Source organism: Mesoplodon mirus (assembly GCF_964341445.2).
Source record: "Mesoplodon mirus genome assembly, chromosome: 16".
NCBI lineage: Eukaryota > Metazoa > Chordata > Mammalia > Artiodactyla > Ziphiidae > Mesoplodon > Mesoplodon mirus.
The window spans coordinates 6,920,119-6,940,527 of NC_138992.1; the positions used below are offsets into that span (position 1 = coordinate 6,920,119).

General features: G+C 48.1%; 1 long non-coding RNA gene across 2 annotated transcripts in view; it reads right to left on the reverse strand.

Annotated features, from left to right (window-relative positions):
- Positions 1–20,409, reverse strand: part of LOC309792275 — a 284,711-nt gene that overhangs the window by 225,142 nt on the left and 39,160 nt on the right. For both annotated transcript variants that reach the window (XR_014291660.1, XR_014291661.1), the window contains exon 2: positions 13,527–13,626. This is a non-coding gene — a long non-coding RNA (uncharacterized lncRNA). The remainder of the gene's footprint in view (positions 1–13,526; positions 13,627–20,409) is intronic.

The window sequence follows — 20,409 nt, forward strand, 5'->3', positions numbered from 1 at the left end:
GGATTAAGATGTTCAAACAAGTAAATGTGAAACACAAAAGACACAAGGATGTCAGGTACAGCCCAGGAAATATAGCCAATATTTTGTAATAACTTTAAATTTAGTATAATGTATAAAAAATATCAAATCACTAAGTTGTACACTTGAAACTACTATTGTAAATCAGTGATAGTTCAATTAAATAAACAACCAAATAAATAAATAAATATTTAAATAACACTAGAAGAGATTTTGTTGTTGCTTCTCTAAAGATATCTTGATAGTACATTTGGTAGCAAACTGCCACCAAATGATAATAGCAATAATAATAATAATAATTATTATAGGGCTTCCCTGGTGGCGCAGTGGTTAAGAATCCGCCTGCCAATGCAGGGGACATGGGTTCAAGCCCTGGTCCAGGAAGATCCCACATGCCGCGGAGCAACTAAGCCCATGCGCCACAACTACTGAGCCTGCTCTCTAGAGGCCGCGAGCCACAACTACTGAGCCTACGTGCCACAACTACTGAGCCCACATGCCTAGAGCCCGTGCTCCACAACGACAGAAGCCACCGCAATGAGAAGCCCGTGCACCACAATGAAGAGTAACCCCCATTTGCTGCAACTAGAGAAAGCCCGTGCGCAGCAACAAAGACCCAACGCAGCCAAAAATAAATTAATTAAATAAATAAGTTTATATTTTAAAAAAATAAAATAAAATAAAAGCAATCGTGACGGTGGCGCCCGTGCTAAGGTAGGACCAACACCCTATTCTGGAATGGGCTGGGGGTGAGGAGCCCGACTGCTCCAGGAAAAGACGTCAGCGGTTGTCCTCATTAGGGTGTCCTTGCTACCAAAAGTACTATCAAGACGCCATCTTTAGAGAAGCAACAACAAAATCTCTTATAGTTTTATTTAAATATTTATTTATTTTGTTGTTTATTTAATTGAAGTATCACTGATTTACAGTATTAGTTTCAAGTGTACAACTTAGTGATTTGATATTTTTTTATGGATTATACTCTATTTATTTATTATTTATTTATTTATTTATTTTTGGCTGCATTGGCTCTTCGTTGCTGCGCGCCAGCTTTTCTCTAGTTGCAGCGAGCCGGGGCTGCTCTTCGTTGCAGTGTGCAGGCTTCTCATTGCAGTGGCTTCTGTCTTTGCGGAGCATGGGCTCTTGGCACCCGGGCTTCAGTAGTTGTGGCATACGGGCTTAGTAGCTGTGGTGCATGAGCTTAGTTGCTCCGCGGCATGTGGGATCTTCCCAGCCCAGGGCTCGAACCCACGTCCCCTGCATTGGCCGGTGGATTCTTAACCACTGCACCACCAGGGAAGTCCCTCCACCTCTTCTCTTAATTAACTTCCACTCATTGCTAAGGACCCAGCTGAAATGACACTTCCTCCAGGAAGCCTTCTCTGACTGTTAGCAGCACATAGAACCTACACTGCACCCTAAGTCCATGTTTACTTGTCCCCCCACTAGACTGCAAGTCCATGAGAACTGGGACCACCTGCCCTGTGCATCCTTGCATCCTAGTCCCTAGCTCCCTGACATATCACAGTCATGAATTAATCACTTCAATATGAATTATTAAGTTGACTCTGTAACATCCCAACAACATGTATAAGGAAGGAGCTGGGGTCAAAAGTCCTCTACCAAGAAGGATGGACAGGAGGTGATAAGGACGGGAGACCAAATGTAGAGCCTCTACCAGTAGGTGTTCTGTCAATGTCCACTGAATTGGAGTCCGACTTCCTTTCTTTGTTTTTCTGCTCCAAGCACCAGTCATAAGCTTCTTCCTCAAAGAAGATGTCCTCAAGCTGGCATCCGTTATACCTGTGAGAATCTTCTGGCCCCTGAAAAATAAACGATGATGGGACGTGTTTCTGCTGTCGAGGGGCAGAGTCTGGTGGGGACAGGAATACACTGCGGTGGGTGGGATAATTTTGCCCAGCCCACATTCTCACCCCCTTTATTCTGATCCATTCATTCATCCAACAAATATTTACTAAGGGCTACCATGCCTGTGGCACCATTCTAAATTCAGGAGATAGAGCAAGAAACAAAACAGGCAAAACTCCCTGCCCTGTGGAGCTAATACCTAGCAGGATATTGCTTTAAAAAAAAATAGTAAATAAGTGAACGATTTCATATTTTTGGATAGTACAAGTGCCATGGGGGAAATAGAACCCAGTAACGGAGGATCACGCACCAGGGAGGGTTGCAGTTCTACCAGGGATGAGCAGGAAACCCCACGGAGTGCTGGTGTCCAATGAAGGATTGGGGAAGAGGGGTTCCTGGCGAATGAAACCACTGGAGCCAAGTTCTGAGAAATCGCAGGGAGGCCAGTGTGGCTGGAGGGGTGTGGTGAGCGGTAGAGCGAGCAGATATGAGATGGGAGGGGAACGGCCAGGTGGGTGGGACCTGGGACCTGTTAGGGCTCTGGCGCTCGCTCCACATGGCCTAATGGGAGTAGTGATGTGTCCGAGTCACTATTTACAGGAAAACTGTAACTACCATCTTGAGAATAGACAAGAGAGGGCAAAGAGAGGCAGGGGCAGGCTGGGCGCTGACCGGAGCATCTGAGGGAGAGGGGGCGGGGTGGATGGGGGAGGGGGCAGTGGAGGATTCGCTGCTGGATTAGGTCCGAAAGCAGAAGGGATCTCAAGAGGTCTGAACAACCAGATGGTGGTGCCAGTAACTGAAATGGGGGGATGTGTGGGCAGGGTGGCGTGGCGGAGGACTGAAGTAGAGTATTGGGCTGGTGAAACCGACGTCACTGGCTCCTGGGGCCTCCCCCTCTCCTGTGTGGTCCTGTGAGCTCCTGGTCATGGTGAGGAACAGGATAGTCATGTGACCCGGACTGATAAAGCCTCCATTACTGGCTCAGAGATGGGGTCCAGTGCAAGGAGGGCCAGTCAGTCTTCCCTGGGATTAATCTGCAGATAGAAGAGACCTCTTCTTATGAGGGGCCTAAACTGGGAGGCTGTGAGCCCAGGGCTGCCAAAAGCTCTCTAGCCTGACCCATGGGGAAAAAAACAGAGAATAAAATCAGGAGACAAGCAGAACAAAGAGATGAAAAGAATCTATTACGTCTTTTGGACTACCTCTGGATCCAGCCTTCCCTGAAGGCCACAAATCACCATTAACCACCGTGCCAATTATCCACCGATTGCCTCTCAGCTCCAAATTCAGTCTTCATCACCGGCTCTGGGGAAATAGACCTGGATCCTTTAAATATTTCTCCTTTGCCAGTTGGCATAACGCTAATGTTTGTCCGTAGATGGCGCCAGAGAGAGGCTACCGGCGTAGGGGACATGCCCCTGGTTCCAGGGCACCTTAGGCAAGCTCCTGGGGCCACAGGGCTCCTCCACCCAGCCCAGGCTCCTGCAGGGCACAGTGGCCAGCAGCTTCCCTGGCCGCTCCCTCAGGGTGAGTGCAGAGTGCCTGGTGAGACACCTCCCTGTGAACAGCTTTCCTTGACTTCATAGAAAGCAGATCTCTTGCAAGTTCCAGTAAGTTCTGCTGGCCCAGCACCACAGCAACTTCTCTTGCCATTCAGAGGGTCGAAGCCATGCCGTCCGTGTCCAGTGCTGTCTGGGCCTCCCTCGGTCGCCCTATCTCAGCCCGAGGGGCAACGGCCACTCCTTACATCACCTCTTGCTACATCCTTTTAGGGTTCTCTTGCCCTCCTCGGGCCAACCCTTCATCACTCTAATCCCTCGTTACAATGAAGGCTCCTTTCTATCAAACTTGCCCTGTTTTGTGCACTGGGTTCTTTCTCTCCTGACTGTATCCTGACCACTAGAACCTAAACTGATACAAGTTATCAACATGATAAATCCCCTCTTTGCTTAAACTAATTTCTTTCTTTTTTTAATTCACCTGTACTTCATTTATTTATACTTCCTGTGACCATGGCAGTATACATATATGTACTGTATAATATATGTATGAATATATGGATATAGTATACATACATATATAGTATATATGTAACACTGTATATTATATAATATGAAATATTTTATATTATATATATTTTAGATATAACTGACATACAACATTATATTCGTTTCAGGTACACGACATAATAATCAGTATTTGTAGATATTGTGAAATGGTCACTACAGCCTAGTTAACATCCATCACCACACATAGTTACACATGTTACATAGTTACACATAGTTTCCTTGCAGTGAAAACTTTTAACATCTACTCTCTTAGCAACTCTCAAATATACAATAGAGCATCATTAACTACAGTTACCATGCTGTACCTGACATCCTGTGACTTGTTTATTTTATACCTGGAAGTCTGTGCCTTTTGACCCTATTCATCCAGCTCCTGCCCTCACACGCTTTATTTCTGTCCCTTGCAGCTGAGAGTCCAGCCCGATGCGCAAGTAAAGAAAGGATAGAAAGTGTGTTGATGTTGCTGATTCCCAGCTGCCAAGATAGCTCAGGGAGTAGCCTGACTCCCCTAGAGATGCCTAAGCTGAACTCTGAAGGGCCCACGCCCATCTGTATTCCTGTCTACAGCATGAGGCCAGGGCCACTGAAGCCAAGCCGAAAGATCGGTTGCTCAAAAAAACTATCCCAGAGCGCTCGGCTAGAAGTCCTTCCCCTAGGGACTTCCCTGGTGGTGCAGTGGTTAAGAGTCCGCCTGCCAATGCAGGGGACACGGGTTCGAGCCCTAGTCTGGGAAGATCCCACATGCCGTGGAGCAACTAAGCCCGTGCGCCACAACTACTGAGCCTGCGCTCTAGAGCCTGTGAGCCACAACTACTGAAGCCCGTGTGCCTAGAGCCCGTGCTCCGCAACAAGAGAAGCCACCACAGTGAGAAGCACGTGCACTGCAACAAAGAGTAGCCCCCGCTCGCTGCAACTAGAGGAAGCCCGCGTGCAGCAACAAAGACCCAATGCATCCAAAAATAAATAAATAATAAAAAGACTTCACCTTTAAAAAAAAAAAAGAAGTCCTTCCCCACCCAGAACTTCTGTGATCTCTCTTAGGACACCCAGCCCTTCCAAGCTCGCATCCCAGCCACATGCTGACCCCCTTTCCCCCCGCTCCCGTCCATCAGGCTGAATGGAGAGGACACTGAGGATCCACAGAGGAAGGAGTCACAAGATGGAAGGAGCCTGGGTCCCTGCCCTGCCACACCTGCATCAAAAGGGGAGGGGCTGGGGGTGAGTGAGAAACATTCCTCATGTTAAACAACGGAGATCTCAGGATTTCTCTTTCATAGCACCTGCCTCATCTCCCTTAATCATATACCTTTATGTCTCCCCTGAACTATGAGATACTCAAAAGAGTCTGTGTCTTACTCATCACTGGATACCCAACCCCTGGCTGCCGTATGTGCTCAGGAAATGTTCTTTTGGGACATCCCAGGTATCTGTCTTGTTCTCAGTCTTTTGAAATTTAAATGAAATTACCCTGAGTCCCACAACCAGGGCAATCTCCCCAAGAATTTGGGAGACGAGGCAAGACAGAGAAATAGAAGAAGGTCGCTTCTATTTTCTTCTTGTCCCTGTTTTAAATCCTCTTGCCCCAGATATAGCCCTAGACCGTTCCTCTTGACTTGTGCAAAGAAACGTACTTGCGGAAGGCGTGGGGCTTTCTTGCAGAATGTTTGAATATGTGAGGAGAGAAGAAAGGAGTGATTGCACCAGCACAATGCAAATGACTCAGATTAATTATTCCTAAAAATGGCTTGGGAGGACGACGTCAGTGGGGATGAGGTGGAGTGAAGCCCTTCAAACATCCGCTCCTCCGTAAATGCAACAATCTAGGAAACAGTTGTTTCAGAAAAAAAGGCTAAGTCCGTTCTTTTGAAAAAAGTGAGCCATGTGGCATCTTCACTTGCCGTGTTCCCATCCTTCCTCTCCAGCTTCACGACTGGCTTGAAAACCGCAGCCCTAAGTCACAGTGGAAACCAGCAGCCTGTGGAGGGGGGCAGGGTGGGACCGAAGCCCCTCCAAAGCCCCCTTCTCCGAGCACGGTCACTCCGGGACCTGTCTGGCCGTTTGCTGGAACTGTCCACTCTCACGGCCTGTCTTTATTTGACCTGACTCAGAGCTCGCCAAGTGGGAAGAGACTTTTTCCTGGGACATTTCTGGGAAACACTTCATGGCAAATGTTCCACGTGACAGCTGCCCAAGGAGGGTTGGGGAAGCAACCAGCTGAACAGACAGGGGAGTGAGATATTCATAGGTGGCTTTGGAAAGTTCTGACACAACTCCTAGGAACCTAGGAGGTCACACGTGCACACAGGGCTGCGCTCACGCTCAGTAAAGCCCTGGGAAGGCCCTGAGCACACCCTTCCGGCTGCCCTCGTGGTTTTGTGCAAGCAGGAAGTGAAGGCCAAGGCAGAGTTGTTACCTGTGTGAATGGGTGTTGAAGGCAGGTAGCACACACACACACAAAGCCCTTTGGCATAGTCTGGGTGACTTACTGGACCGGCATTTTAGGAAATAACTGTCTAGTTATGAGCACACAACTAAGCTAAGCAAACAGAGACTTCAGTAGCCACAAAAAAAACAGACAGAATAGATGACAACAGCCAGGCCAGGCTGAGAGCATCAGGCCAGCTCCTGGATGTCAGGGACCAATTTTCTCTTCCCCAATGTCATCTAATAGCCAGCCTGTGTTCAGTTAACCACAAATGTCTCCAAATGCGTTTTTCCAGTCTATATATTCACATCACCCATTCGGGTGGATGAATGCCTCTCTGGGCTGCCTGTATCTTATGATGTCAGGCCATGTTCTAGGACTTTACAGGCATTATCAAATGTCATCTTCACAGCAGACCGAGAAGGCAGTCATTATTCTATTGTATTCCCACGAGCCAGTCCCATTCTGGGCAATAGCAGAGCAGCTCTTAACCACATTACATGCAGAAACCCAGCTAACGCTCACAGAGTTGTCTATGCAAGAGGTACCATCATCTCCACTGGACAGAGGAATAAACTGAGGTGCAGAAAGGTTCATCACTCAGGTCTCCTAAGCACTCAGTACATTAGCTGGCCCTGCATCAGCAGCAGTCGCGACAATTGCTTCTTCTCCAGCAAAGCTCAGCAAAGGAAAAAGGTCAGAATAGAAATGTATGTCCCTACACACTACCATATATAAAACAGATAAACGACAAAGACCTACTGTATTGCACAGGGAACTATGGTCAATATCTTGTAGTAACCTGTAATGGAAAAGAATCTGAAAAAGAACACATATATATGTATATAATGCTCTCTATATAACTGAATTACTTTGCTGTACACCTGAAACTAACACAGCATTGCCAATCAACTATACTTCAATTTAAAATTTTTTAAATTAAACATAGGGAAAAAAAGAACTGTATGTTCCTTTTTGAGTGAATTGTGTCTCACACACCCCGCTTGCAGGTACAAGTGGCCACATTTGGTTTGCTTCTAATTAATGTTCTTCCCCTCTATCAAACACAGAGGGACTGTCTGATTCTCCACCTTCCAGAAGCTCCTGGTGTGCCTGGGAAGACAGGGGAATACTCACAGGTACCTCGAATTCGAGGCAGATGCTGAAAAGCCCAGCATATGATAGTAGTTTCTCGAAAGATAAGTGAAAAATGCGTGGATGAGTAATAAGGACTGAGCAGGCAGAAGTTATTTGCGGATGGAAATATAGGAGAACGTCATGGAAGAGACAACATTTGCCAGGTCTGTGAATGGTAGGTACACGGAGTGAAGCACAATAAATAGGTTGGTTACTTAGTAAACAGTAGAGAACAATGGAGCGTTTTGTTTGGGGTCTGTGGGGTTGTCATTTCCCTTTGAGCCACCGGAGGGCACTCTAACATGCATTGGGATTGAGGGGAAGAAAGCTGGTTTTGGTTTTGGTTTTTCTCTACCAGTTGTCAGCAAGGTCTTGTAAGTTTCCAGCTGCTGGGAACTTGGCTACTTCTGAGCATTGCTAGTGTCCCTACCCATGAAAGGGTGTTGACTGAAATGCGAGGCTGTAACATTTGTAAGGAGAGATGAGAGAGGATTTTTTTCCAAGTTGGACCTCGTCATGCTCCCTTCCTTCCCCCAACGCTCCTAGTAAGAGGGTCCAGAATACCCAGGCCAAGCACCCTGTTCCCTCTGCCCAGATTTCCCCCCAACCCTTTCTCCTCCTCATCTTCCAGGACCACCTTCTCTCTGAGTCCCCATAACCAGACAAACTTAGTGGTTCTGTTAATATTTGTTCCATTGGATTGTATACATGTTATTTTAATTAAGATTTCTTAACAGTCAGAAAATTACTCTTAGTTTCTAATTTGTCTCAGGTGCATCTCGTAAAAGACCAGAGGATCACGTACCTTTGTCCTGTACCCTTCGGGGAAGCTGACTTTCAACCTCTGCTGACCAGTGCTGGGCCAACACTTTCCTTGTGTCCCCGTAGCAGGAACTGCTGGAGGCCAGGGATGTACCCCAGCCCACTTTGTATCATCGGGGCCAAGCAAAGTGTTGGGCCGTGGTCGGTGCCCAAGGACACTTGCTGGATGAAGAACGAGAGGATGAATGGAATAGCTGTTCTCATTCCATGACCAGAGCTCTAACCATGAGGCCGCACCACTGGCCTCTGAGGCTGACACATGCACCACAGCAGAGGGGCTGGTGTCAACAAAATGGCAGCATTTCATGCGATCCTGTCCCTCCCGCTCTCACAGCCTCCGTGGCTTTCTAACGCACTTAAATGAAATCGTAGCGCCTCACCGTGACCTACGAAGCCCTGCATCCCAGCCTCCTCCCCCACCTTATCTCTGCCACACTCCTCACCCGCCATGCTCCCGTGACACAGCCTCTGTCCACACACACCCATCCTGCCCTCACAGTGGGGCCCTGAGCCGCGCAGGTTCCTCCCCCTGGAACACCCTTCCTTCTAATCACCCCATGGCTGGCTCCATTTCGACATTAAGATCCCAGTTTCAGTGTCACTTCTCTGAGAGGCCTCATCTGGTCAACCAACTCGAAATAGACACCCATCACTCCTGAACACGTGAGCCAGCTGTACTGCTCTGTAGAGCGTTCACCCGGGTTTCTATATGTTGATTCGTTTATTGTCTGATTCCCCAAGTAGATGGCGAGATGCAGAAGGCCAGGTGTATCCCCAGTGCCCAGCACAGAGCCCGGCTCAGAGCAAGCCCCTATGTGCCAGGCAGATGCTTCTGAGATGAAGACCACAACTACCCCCGGACCAGACCCTCTGCTTTCCCAGCCTGCACCCTGCTGACTCCAGACTCTGCCCTTGGGCCACGGTGAGGTGAGCCACACAAGAGGAAGAAGGCCAAGGTTCAAGAAGACGTGAGTCTGCTGACACAGAAAACAAACTCATGGTTACCAAAGGGGAAGGGGGGTCGGGGGAGGGATAAATTAGGAGTTTGGGATTAACATACACGTACTACTATGCATAAAATAGATAACCAACAAGGACATACTGTATAGCACAGGGAACTCTACTCAATATTATGTGGATCCCTATAAGGGAAAAGAATCTGAAAAGTTACACACACACATATATATGTATGTATAACTGAATCGCTGTGCTATGCACCTGAACCTTAAGTGATACTGTAAATCAGCTATACTTCAATTTATAAATTTTAAACAAAAGGGCTTCCCTGGTGGCGCAGTGGTTAAGAATCCACCTGCCAGTGCAGGGGACACAGGTTCGAGCCCTGGTCTGGGAAGATCCCACATGCCATGGAGCAACTAAGCTCGTGCGCCACAACTACTGAGCCCGTGCTCTAGAGCCCGAGAGCCACAACTACTGAGCCCTCGTGCTGCAACTAGTGAAGCCCACGCACCTAGAGCCCGTGCTCCACAACAAGAGAAGCCACCGCAATGAGAAGCCCGCGCACTGCAACGAAGAGTAGCCCCCGCTCGCCAGAACTAGAGAAAGGCCGCGCGCGGCAACGAAGACCCAACGCAACAAAAAATAAATAAATTTATTTAAAAAAAAAAAAAAAAGAAATGAGTCTGGAGAAAAGTACAACAAGCCAACCAAACAGGGATCTGGGATTTAAAAGCCAGCAAATGCACCACTTAAAGCTCTCGGAGTTGCCCGGATTTCCCAAGGTGAGCAAGAGACAGAAACAAGGAGTAGTAAGGAACATAAGCATGGGTTCTAGAGAGCATGGATTTGATTCCAGCTCCTTAGCTTACTAGAGATGACCTTGGACAAGTTACTTCACTGCCCTGTGCCTCTGTTTTCTCATCTGTAAAATGGAGATGATAATCATAATATCTGCATCGCATAATATCTGCATCATCGGTTTTGGTGAACTTAAATTACTTGATGCTTTTAAAGCACCGACATACAGCAAGCATGTTAGCCGTTATTATTAGGCATACTTGCTCTCTTATACCAAGAGGGCTTTTTTGTGTATGTCTCACTAGCAAAGCTGTCAACTCAGAGAGGGCAGCGGGGGTGACGGTGCCCCCTTCTTCCCGGCTACCTGGCACTTTCCATCCCATGAGGATAAGTGAGGTCTCTCTGGTCTCCAATGAAAACCAAGGGTTTTTGGATTCGGGGACCTGCCAATCCAGCTGAAGGCCCTGGGTTCTGCTTACACACGCTTCTGTTTCCTCTCCTCTTCGTTTCCTTAGCTTTAACAAGCCGTTTGCAAGTCCCCTGTTTTCCAAAAGGAGCTGCTTCACAAGAGTGGGCTGGACCCATATGCAGGAGACGCAGCTCTGCAAAAACATTAAAATAGATGCCTTTCCTTTTAGGTTATTTCTGCTTCCCCACCCCCTCGTGAGCAGCATCACTCCATCGCAAGGCCCCCCGGAAAAGCTCTCTCCAGGAGGCATGTAATGGATGTCCCACAGAACTGCCAATATTGCAGCCGATTTCCAAGGCGAATTGCCCTCTATCCATCAAAGCAGGCCTGAGCCAGACGTGCATTTGCAAGGAAGACCCCGAGCCAGCCTCTCCAGAGGGTCTTCTCAGAGGCAGCAAAAAGAAAGCCGCTGCTGAAACAAAATAAAATGAGAGAAACAAGGAAGGAAATGAAAGCCACTGGAATCAATAGATATACCTCCACGTAGGCCCCTTGCCACCTTTACCAAACCCAGGGCCACACAGCATCTTGCAGTCCCGGCAAATGAGCTTTCCAACCACCTCCTCCCAAGGGGGGCAAAGGGAGTGGAGGTCTGGCTCGGAGCTTGGAAGGCTGTGCAGCCACAGTTGCATGGGTGGCTGTCCTCAGGGCGAGGCTCCTTCCTGCGGGGAGACCCATCGGGCCGGTCTGCCCTCCCCTCTCATCCATCAGTTCCACGGCTGCCAGGCAGGCAAGGCACATGTCCCTCTGGGGAGGCTAATAATGAAGAATAAGGCCACTAAACCCATTCCTATGGGATCCACGCAGGCATTTCCTCTGGGGTGGTGGAGCCCAGCTCTTCTTGAACCGAGCAGACAGCCGGAGGGGAGGCAGCCCCTGAGCTCGCCCCCAAGGAGCTATCTGACCTCCAGGAGCGCTGAGGATGCTGCACTGAACTTTCCAACCTTGCATTCTCACTGAGCCCCATGGCCCTGTACCTCTGCATTTACAGATGACCAAGCTGAGGCTCAGAGAAGCTGGGGAAAGCGCCCAAGGTCACAGGCATAGGGAGTGGCGGGGACTGGGTTGGAAGCCAGGTCCTCAGGAACCTGCCACCTCCCGTGCTCTGGCCGCTGCCTCCGAGCCTGGATTCCTGTCTGTGCAGCAGGGTGGGGAACAGCAAGGATGCAGGTAACACAGGGAAGCACCTGACACAGGTCCCCCCCACCCGTGAGTTCCCCAGCCGCACGGGGGGACAGACACTTCTGCTTGTGCCAGCCCCTCCTCGGCTGGTCACCGGCCAGAGTGTGTCCTCCCTGGAGAAGGCGCCCCTCACTCATCTCTGTGTTCCTTCTGCCGCACTCAGGTCTCGGGCGTGATGGGCACACAATCGGTGCTTCTGGGGCTGAACTGAATTCGCTGGGCCCACCGTAAGTGGGGAAGGTGGGAAGGACGAGATCTCTGCTGAGGCGCATGATAATAATAAGACCCGGGTCTCCTCAAGCCCAGCAGAAAAATGAAAAGATGAAATCGAGGAAGATGCCGGCCCCAAAGCGATCAGTGCCTCCCAGCTCTTGACTCGCTCGGGCAGCCCGGCTGCAGCGCGAGACACATTTCCTTTCTTTCCTTTGGGAAAGAGAGCAGCAATCTGGGGTTTGGCTGGAATCAGGGGCTTCTCCACTTATGTGCTTATTTGTATGGAAAATTCGGAGTAAAGCTGCAAGGCCCCAGCAAGCTACCTCTGGAGTGACTTGAGAACACAAGTGGCGGAATGACTTCCAGAGGTGAATACCCCCAATTGGTAGATGATGAAAGCCAGCTGAGTGATTCTTACGGTTACCCAGCAAAACCCCTGGCAGACAAGGAGAGGAAGTCACGCTTCTCTCCCTCATGTACAGCCTCAGCTTCATTCAGGAAGCTCCTCGGGGCTCTTCATCCACGCCAGGCACCAGGCTAAGTGCCGTGGGGAAAGCAGAGGCTGGGATACAGCTGGAAGGGCAATGCTGGAGCCTGGAGTCTGGGTGTGAATCCCAGCCCTGCCACTTTGTAGTTGCAGGACTTCGGGCACATCACCCCAACCCTCAGGGCAAGTCCCCTCTTGGACCAAGTGAGTCAGGAGGCTCGGGGAGTGGCAGTCACATGTTCCATGTCATATAGACCCACTGGAGCAGACCGTGATCAAACAACATCTGTTCTCAACTCTGTTCTGTAGTCGACCAATCACATTCCTGGAGGCACAGGAGAAACCAAGAGGGTTTGCTGGCCCTGATTTTATATCTATGAGCATTCCACCAAGAGGTTTATGTAGAAAAAGGAGACCCTCGGCTATGCAGGATGGTGGGCTCCGAGGCTGCTTTCTCTGACCATTTGTCGGTTGCCTACTCTTCCTTTGGGTGAAACACACCAGGTTCAGGGTAAATATATCTGGCTCAGGTTACCTAAGGGAGTTCTTTCACTCAGAAATCCTTGAGACAAAAATAATAATAATAATAATAATTGAGAATAACAGAACGCACCGTGTGATGAACTGTATACAGTTTGTAAAACAGTTAACGTACAGAGAGTGTTCAGAAGTTGAAGGGCGGCTCTTTGCACATAACAGCATGTGTGTGGGGTTCACTCCAGCCCCTTCTCCCTACAGAATGGTAAAAGCCCCAGCTGAGCACGAAGATGAGAACGCTCGCCGTCCTCCTTCGGCCCAGCTCCTCTTCTCATGAGGCGTGACCAGATGGAATGTTCTCCAAGGGATGGAGCTTCTCTAGAACAGCACTGCAGTGAGGTATGCGTGTTAGAGACACCCACATGGGGTGTAAATCCAGATCATTTGAGGTCGTTTGGTCCAGCGTGAACCACAGTTACCTCATCTATAAAATGGGCATAAGCATACCTAGCTCACAGGGCTGTAGAGAGAATTCTAGGAAATAGACCAAAAGCACTCAACACATAGACGTTCTCAAAATACGGAAATTAATCTTACAGTCTGTCAGTGGAGAGGCCTTCCAGGAGCAGAGCCTTCTTAGCTTTGCAGAGTCAGAAATCTGATTTTGTCAGTCCATGGAGAGTTTAAACCACATACCCTGAAACGGAAACATAAATCAAAATGCCAATTTATTCATTTATGTTGAGAAATCACTGCCACAGTGTACTAGCTTCCTCTTGCTGCTGTAACAAATCACCACAAATTTAGTGGCTTAAAACAACAGAAATTTATTATCCTACAGTTCAGTAGGCCAGAAGTCTGGCACCCGTCTCACTGGGCTAAAATCAAGCTGTCAGAAGGCTGCGTTCCCGTGGAGGCTCTAAGAATCTGTTCCCTTGCCTTTTCCAGCTCCTAGAGGTGGCTGCATTCCTTGGCTTGCTGCCCTCTTCCTCCATCTGCAAAGCCAGAAACACTGGCTGAATCCTTCTTACATCTCAGCGCTCTGACCTCACACTGCTGCTACTGCATCCCTCTTCCACTTTTAAGGACCCTTGTGATTACATGCAGCCCACCCAGATAATCCAGGATAACCTCCCTATTCTAAGATCAGCTGATTAGCAACCTTAATGCCATCTGCAACCTTAATTTGCATTTGCCATTTAACATAACATAGTCACAGCTTCTAAGAATTAGGACACCCGACGTCTTCGGGGGTGGAGAGATTATTCTGCCTACCACATATGGGAACAAGAATACTTGAGTTCATATAACCAATACGTTATTTCTCTGTAGACAGGTCTACCCAACAGGCTTGGTGAGCATGAAACTGGAGCCACAACTGTGTCAGACTTAACACAGTCCAGGGTGTCCACCTCCACCATGGACGTGGCTTAACCAATGGACACAGGTATGACTCCTTCCCTGATGAGAGCTGGGCTGGTCCTGACAATATTTGCCTCTATGACTCCCTTTTCCATTCCTCCAAGGTTGAGTAACCACCACCACCACCACCACCAGGAGCTAAGGCTGCCTACTTATGGACACGCTTTTTCTTTAACGGATGATACTGAGGTCTTAGGTGACCCAGATGTCTTCATGCTTAAATGGCCACATTTTGCATCTCTGTTGTAATCCATTATGGGCGGGATTTAGAGTTGAATACTCTAAGTGTAAACTTATCTCTAAGTTCTTAGGGAACCTCTAACTATGTCCCCCAAGTGCTCAGGACAAAAGGAACCCAATCCTCTGGGTGCTCAGAAAGGCCTTCTTAGTGTCAGCAGCACAGAGATGTACTGGAGGGTAAATCAGATGTAGCCCCAGATGTGAGACATCACATCCCAAGACCTTCAAGAGAGGCTCAGGGATTCAGAGGAGAAAGGGGTCTGTAAGCTGGAGGGAGTTGAAAAGAGGATCCAGAGCTGTGGCTTGGCTGTTTCAACACCAACTGAATCATTTGACTGTGGAAGGCTTTGTACTGTGACCCATTTTCATCATGCCCAGACTTGATTGTGGGCAATTTTCCCTTAATTTTAAATACTAACCCAAAGGGAAAAGAACAAGTTGTTTGTTCTTATGATCACACAGTAGGTATGAAACCATATGCTGTTTTACAGTTGCCAAGATTCTTAATTATGTTCTTTATGCTCTGCATAGTGATGAGTATGTATTGGGTGGTTTTTTAGGATCACTGGGGTGGGTGTTATCTTTTATCAGGTACCAACAACAGCTGACATTTACCGGGTGCTTTCTTCTTGCCAGGCACTGCGCTCAGCATCTTCCTTGTATCCCATCACTCAACCCTCACAATAATGCTAGGAGTTAGGTCCTATTATTATCTTGAGTTTTGCAAATGAGGCGGCTGCAGCTTGGAGAGCTCAGGTAGCGTTGCCAAGATCCTACTGCTGCATCATATAGCTAGAGCCCAGATTTGAACCCAGCTAAGCTCCCATCAGAGCCTATGAGTGTAAGGGCTCGGCCGCTTCCATGCCTTGTTTACTCTTGACAGGAGGATTTGTATCGCAAGCAGATGAGACAGAAATCATAATCTTAAATGTGGGAAAATACACATAACATAAAATGTACCATCTTAACCGTTTCAAGTGTACAGTTTAGTTCAACTAAGTCCATTCACACTGTTGTGCAACCACCACCACCATCCATCTCCAGAACTCTTTTCATCTTCCAGAACTGAAACTCTGTTCCCATTAAACACTAACTCCCCTCTCCCTCCCTGCCCCCCAGCCCCTGGCAACCACCATTCTGCATTCTCTCTCTATGAATCTGACTATTCTGGATACCTCATACAAATGGAATCATACAGTGTCCTCCTGTGACTGGCTCATTTTACTTAGCATAATGTCCTCAAGTGTCATCCATGTTGTAGCAGGTGTCAGAAGACTTGAGTCTATGTAGCCAGAATTTAACATGTGTCAGAATGCCCTTCCTTTTTAAGGCTGAATATCCACTCTATGTATATATATATATATATATATATATATATATATATATATATATATATATATATATAATATATACATACCTCATTTTGTTTATCTACTCATCCATTGACAAACACTTGGGTTGTTTTCACCTTTTAGCTATTGTAAATAATGCTGCTCTGAAATGGGTGTACAAATATCTCTTTGAGATCCTGCTTTCAATTCTTTTTGGTACAAACCTAGAAGTGGAATTGCGGGATTATGTGGTAATTCTATGTTTAATTTTTGAGCAATTGCCACACTGTTTTACCTATAAGCTGCACCATTTTATATTCCCACCAACAGTGCACAAGGGCTCTAATTTCTTCACGCCCTTGCCAATACTTATTATTTTCTGTTTTTTTTTAATAGTAGCCATCCTATTGGGTGTGAGATGGTATCTCAATGTATTGATGTGCATTTCCCTAACGATTAGTGATGCTGAGCATCTTTTCCTGTGCTTGTTGGCCATTAGTAATCATAACCTTAATATCCTTACCCACACCAATAATGAAAATACTGAATAGACCCAAGCTCTCCTGCAGGGCTGTTTTGAGGATTAAATGAGAAAAGAGACATGGAAAAACTAACATGGCACCTGGCAAAGAGTGGGTATGCAGCAAATGGTAATTTTGTATCGGTTAGCATTGACACAGTAGTGACATAACAAATCACCTAAGCTGAGCAGCTGAAACAACAACCATTTATTACTGCTCATGAGTTTATGGGCCAGATGATGGTTCTGGTCTTGACTGGGCTTATTCATGCATCTACAGTCAGCTGCAGGTTGGACAGGCAACTCTGCGGATTTTGGCTGGGCTCTTTCACATGTTTGGAGTTGGACTGGTTCTAAATTGGTCTAAGCTCTGATTGGGGTGCCTCAGAGCTTCTTTACATGTCTCTTCCTTCCTTCCAGGAGACGAGGCAGGCATGGCCTCACAGTAATGCCGGGGGCCCAGCAGAAACATGCAAGCACATTTCCAAGCTTCTGCTTGGGTCAAGTTTGCTACTGTCCCACTGGTCACAACAATCATGGTAGACAGAGTTCTAAGAGGAGCCCCAGTGAGTCATACCCATGCATAACCCCCTACTCCTGGATACAGAGGGCACCTGTGCCTTGTTTCTGGTCAATAGAATATGGCATAGGTGGGACTGTCCCTCACATGATTTCCAGTGAGTGATGTCCTGCTAACAGCCTACCTGTTAGCGGACCGGCCTTAGAGTTTCTCCCTCTGGCCTTGAAGAAGTGAGCTGTCATGCTGGGCCACATGGAAAGGAACCATGAGTGACCTCTAGATGCTGAGAGTAGCCTCCAGCTGACAGCCAGCAGGAAAACAGACACCCGTCCTACAGCTGCAAGGAACTGGATTCTGCCAAAAGCCTTCCGAACGTGGAAGAGGAATCTGAGCTACAGAAAGGAAGACAGCCCAGCTGATACCTTGATTACAGCCTTGTGAAACTTTAAGGACCCACCAAGCCATGCCCAGATCCTTGACCCACAGAAACTTTGAGACAATAAATGTATGTTGTTTTAGGCTGCTACGGTTGTAGAAATTTGTCATGCAAGATAGGAATCTAATACAACAAGTTGCATGGCCAGTCCCAGGGCCAGCATGCAGAACACTTCCAAAGGGTGAGACACAGAGAGACGTGGACCACTGGGAGGATGAACACATGCCATCCGTCACCCTCTCCAGCACCGACGAGGTTGGCCAATGCTGGCAGCACCTTGTCAAAGTAACACTGCACCACCATGACTGCATGCTCTACAAACTTGGATCAGCCTTGCTTTTTCTTATGTTTTAGAGATCATATAACCTGACTATGCCGGCAACGGCAGATGCAAAAAAAGGAGGAGTTTGGATATAGGATCAGTGTACTGGATAAGAACAAGAATTCTGGAGCCAGGTATCATGGGGTCAAGTCCCAGCTCTCATACCTATCAGCTGTGTGACCCTGGACAAGTTACTTAACCTCCCTGTGCCTTAATGACATCAGTGAAAAAGATAACAGTCCTATCTTAGGGTTGTTTTGGAAATTATGTAAGTTAGTATACATGAAGCACTCAGAACAGTGCCTGGGATCTTGTAAATACCGTGTACGTGTTTGCCACGTTATTCTGTTTTTAAATGGTCGATCAACATAATGATTACAGTCATTCCAACAGAATACCCTAAGGAGAAGCTCTATTCCCTGATACTATGGATAAACACACATTTTCTTTATGTGCTCCAAAACTCCTATAAATACAAGACATATAGAAAAATGCACAACTAAAATACTCGCTGTAAAACATACAACCAATATGTCACGTAGAGAGGAACAAGAGTTAACCTGGAAAGTACATCATTTTCACAGTAAATTCCTTTTAGGACTGTAAGCCTCATAGAATAATCCTATTTTATTGAGATGTCTTCTTCCTTTTGGAATTTATCACGGGCACTTACTAACAAATTCTAGTTCTTGCCTTTTTATTTCCAAGGAATGTATTCCCTAACGCATAGGTTTTATAATGCTTATAACAAAGTACATAATAACCTCAACTTCACAAGTCAAGGTGGGAATCCTGGATTTTTCCCTTGTAACCAGGACAAGCAGCCAGGCTTTGGAAGGACGCACAGTGCCCTTCATGGCAGGGGACCTGAAGTCAAGTCACCACTTGACTTCTTACTACTTGACCCTACCACTTACTACTTGAGGGGGCTGAGCTGCCTGGGCCTCAGTTTCCCTGGTAACATGAACAAGCCCTGACTTACAAGAAGGAAATGAGGACCAGAGGAGAAAAAGGATGCAAAGGAGCTTTTTTAAACTCTACTTGAAATTAAGAAGTAGTACATCTCAGGGTCCCATCAGGAGACACAAATTCTACCAGTCACTTGAACAGAGAGAAGCTGGTATAAAGAATCATCAACCAGGTACGAGAGAAATGAAAAGAAAAAAAAGGGAACACTGGGAAATCACAGTCACAACTGCAGAAGCATCCAGCAGCTCAGGGCTGGGACACGGAAGGAGAGTCTGGGGTTACTAATGCTTCGAAGCTCCGAGGAGGGGCCCTGTGGAACTGGAACAGGGACAACTAAGGAAAGGGCTGCAGCTGGCTAGTGGGGGGCTTTCTTTGTCGTGGGCACACGGAAGTTGACCCTGGAGTGTGGAACCTGTCAACGCAGCTCATCTGACCCCTGGGGTCAACTAGTGACAACTGAGAGGAGGAACAGACTGAAGTATACAGTGTTCCTGTGTCTCCATAGACGCCCTCTGGCACCTGCTATGGAAGAACCTAACGCAGAGCCCATGGGGGGATAGAAATGTGGTTTCAGAGTCCCAGTCCCAGCATCTCAGAGCAGAGTAGAAAAGGCTGGGTTTAGGGCTGAGGGTCAGTGAGTTCATGCCCAGCATTAGAAGGTGGAGAAAAGGGCATGAAACCCATCGTCAGGGGCAGCCCCTTCTGAGTGGTGTGGAGCCCCATCTGCTCCCTGCACCACGATTTCACCAGTAAAACTGGACTGTTAGACCTAGGCTGCGGATGCTTCATCTCTGACACGGGAGTTTCTGAGAGTGGGACCTCTGTAAAAGCTTCAACGGGCTCCTCTTCTGGAAGGTGCCCTCCTTTGGTTGATTTTTCTTTGAGAGAAAGAGAAAGGTCGACAGACACATAACTGGGTTTCCTGGAGGCTGAGCTTGGATTAAGGGATCCAGAGGCTCCTTGCATCTCACGGTCAAGGACGGCTCGCACGACTTCCAGGTGCTGGAATCACAGGTGGGGCCCATCAGCCTGGGGCGGATTCCTGGGTCCTGTGTGTACCCGCCAGGCACTGCTGCTACCTCACGGCGGCGCCCCTGAGCCCACTGCAGAGCTGGTCCCCACAGCCCTCTGTCCGGCTCACCACCATCCAGCCCACGGGCCTCCTGCCTCAGCCTCAAGCTCCCCGAGCTCTCACCCACCTCAGACATCAGACACTTGGCACCAGCCTCTGTCTGGATTGCCCTTTGCACATCTTTGCATGCCTGGCTTGTAATTCAGATCCCAGCTCAAGTTTCTCTTTCTCCGAGAGATACCCTCCATGCCTTCCACCTCTCTCTCTCAGATACTCTTTGGTACGCGGGCCTCTCACTGCTGTGGCCTCTCTCGTTGCGGAGCACAGGCTCCGGACGTGCAGGCCCAGCGGCCATGGCCCACGGGCCCAGCCGCTCCGCGGCATGTGGGATCCTCCCGGACCGGGGCACGAACCCGCGTCCCCTGCATCGGCAGGTGGACTCTCAACCACTGCGCCACCAGGAAAGCCCTCTCAGATACTCTTGAATTTGACCCTGCTTCACCTCCTTTACAGTATATGTCATTGTTTTTAACTTACTTGTTTCCTTTTATTTTCCCAACCTAGGATTCAGAAGCTGAGGGTGGCAACCTTTTCTATCCTGTGCACGGTCACATCCCATGCCCAGCACAGCGACTGACTGTCCCATCA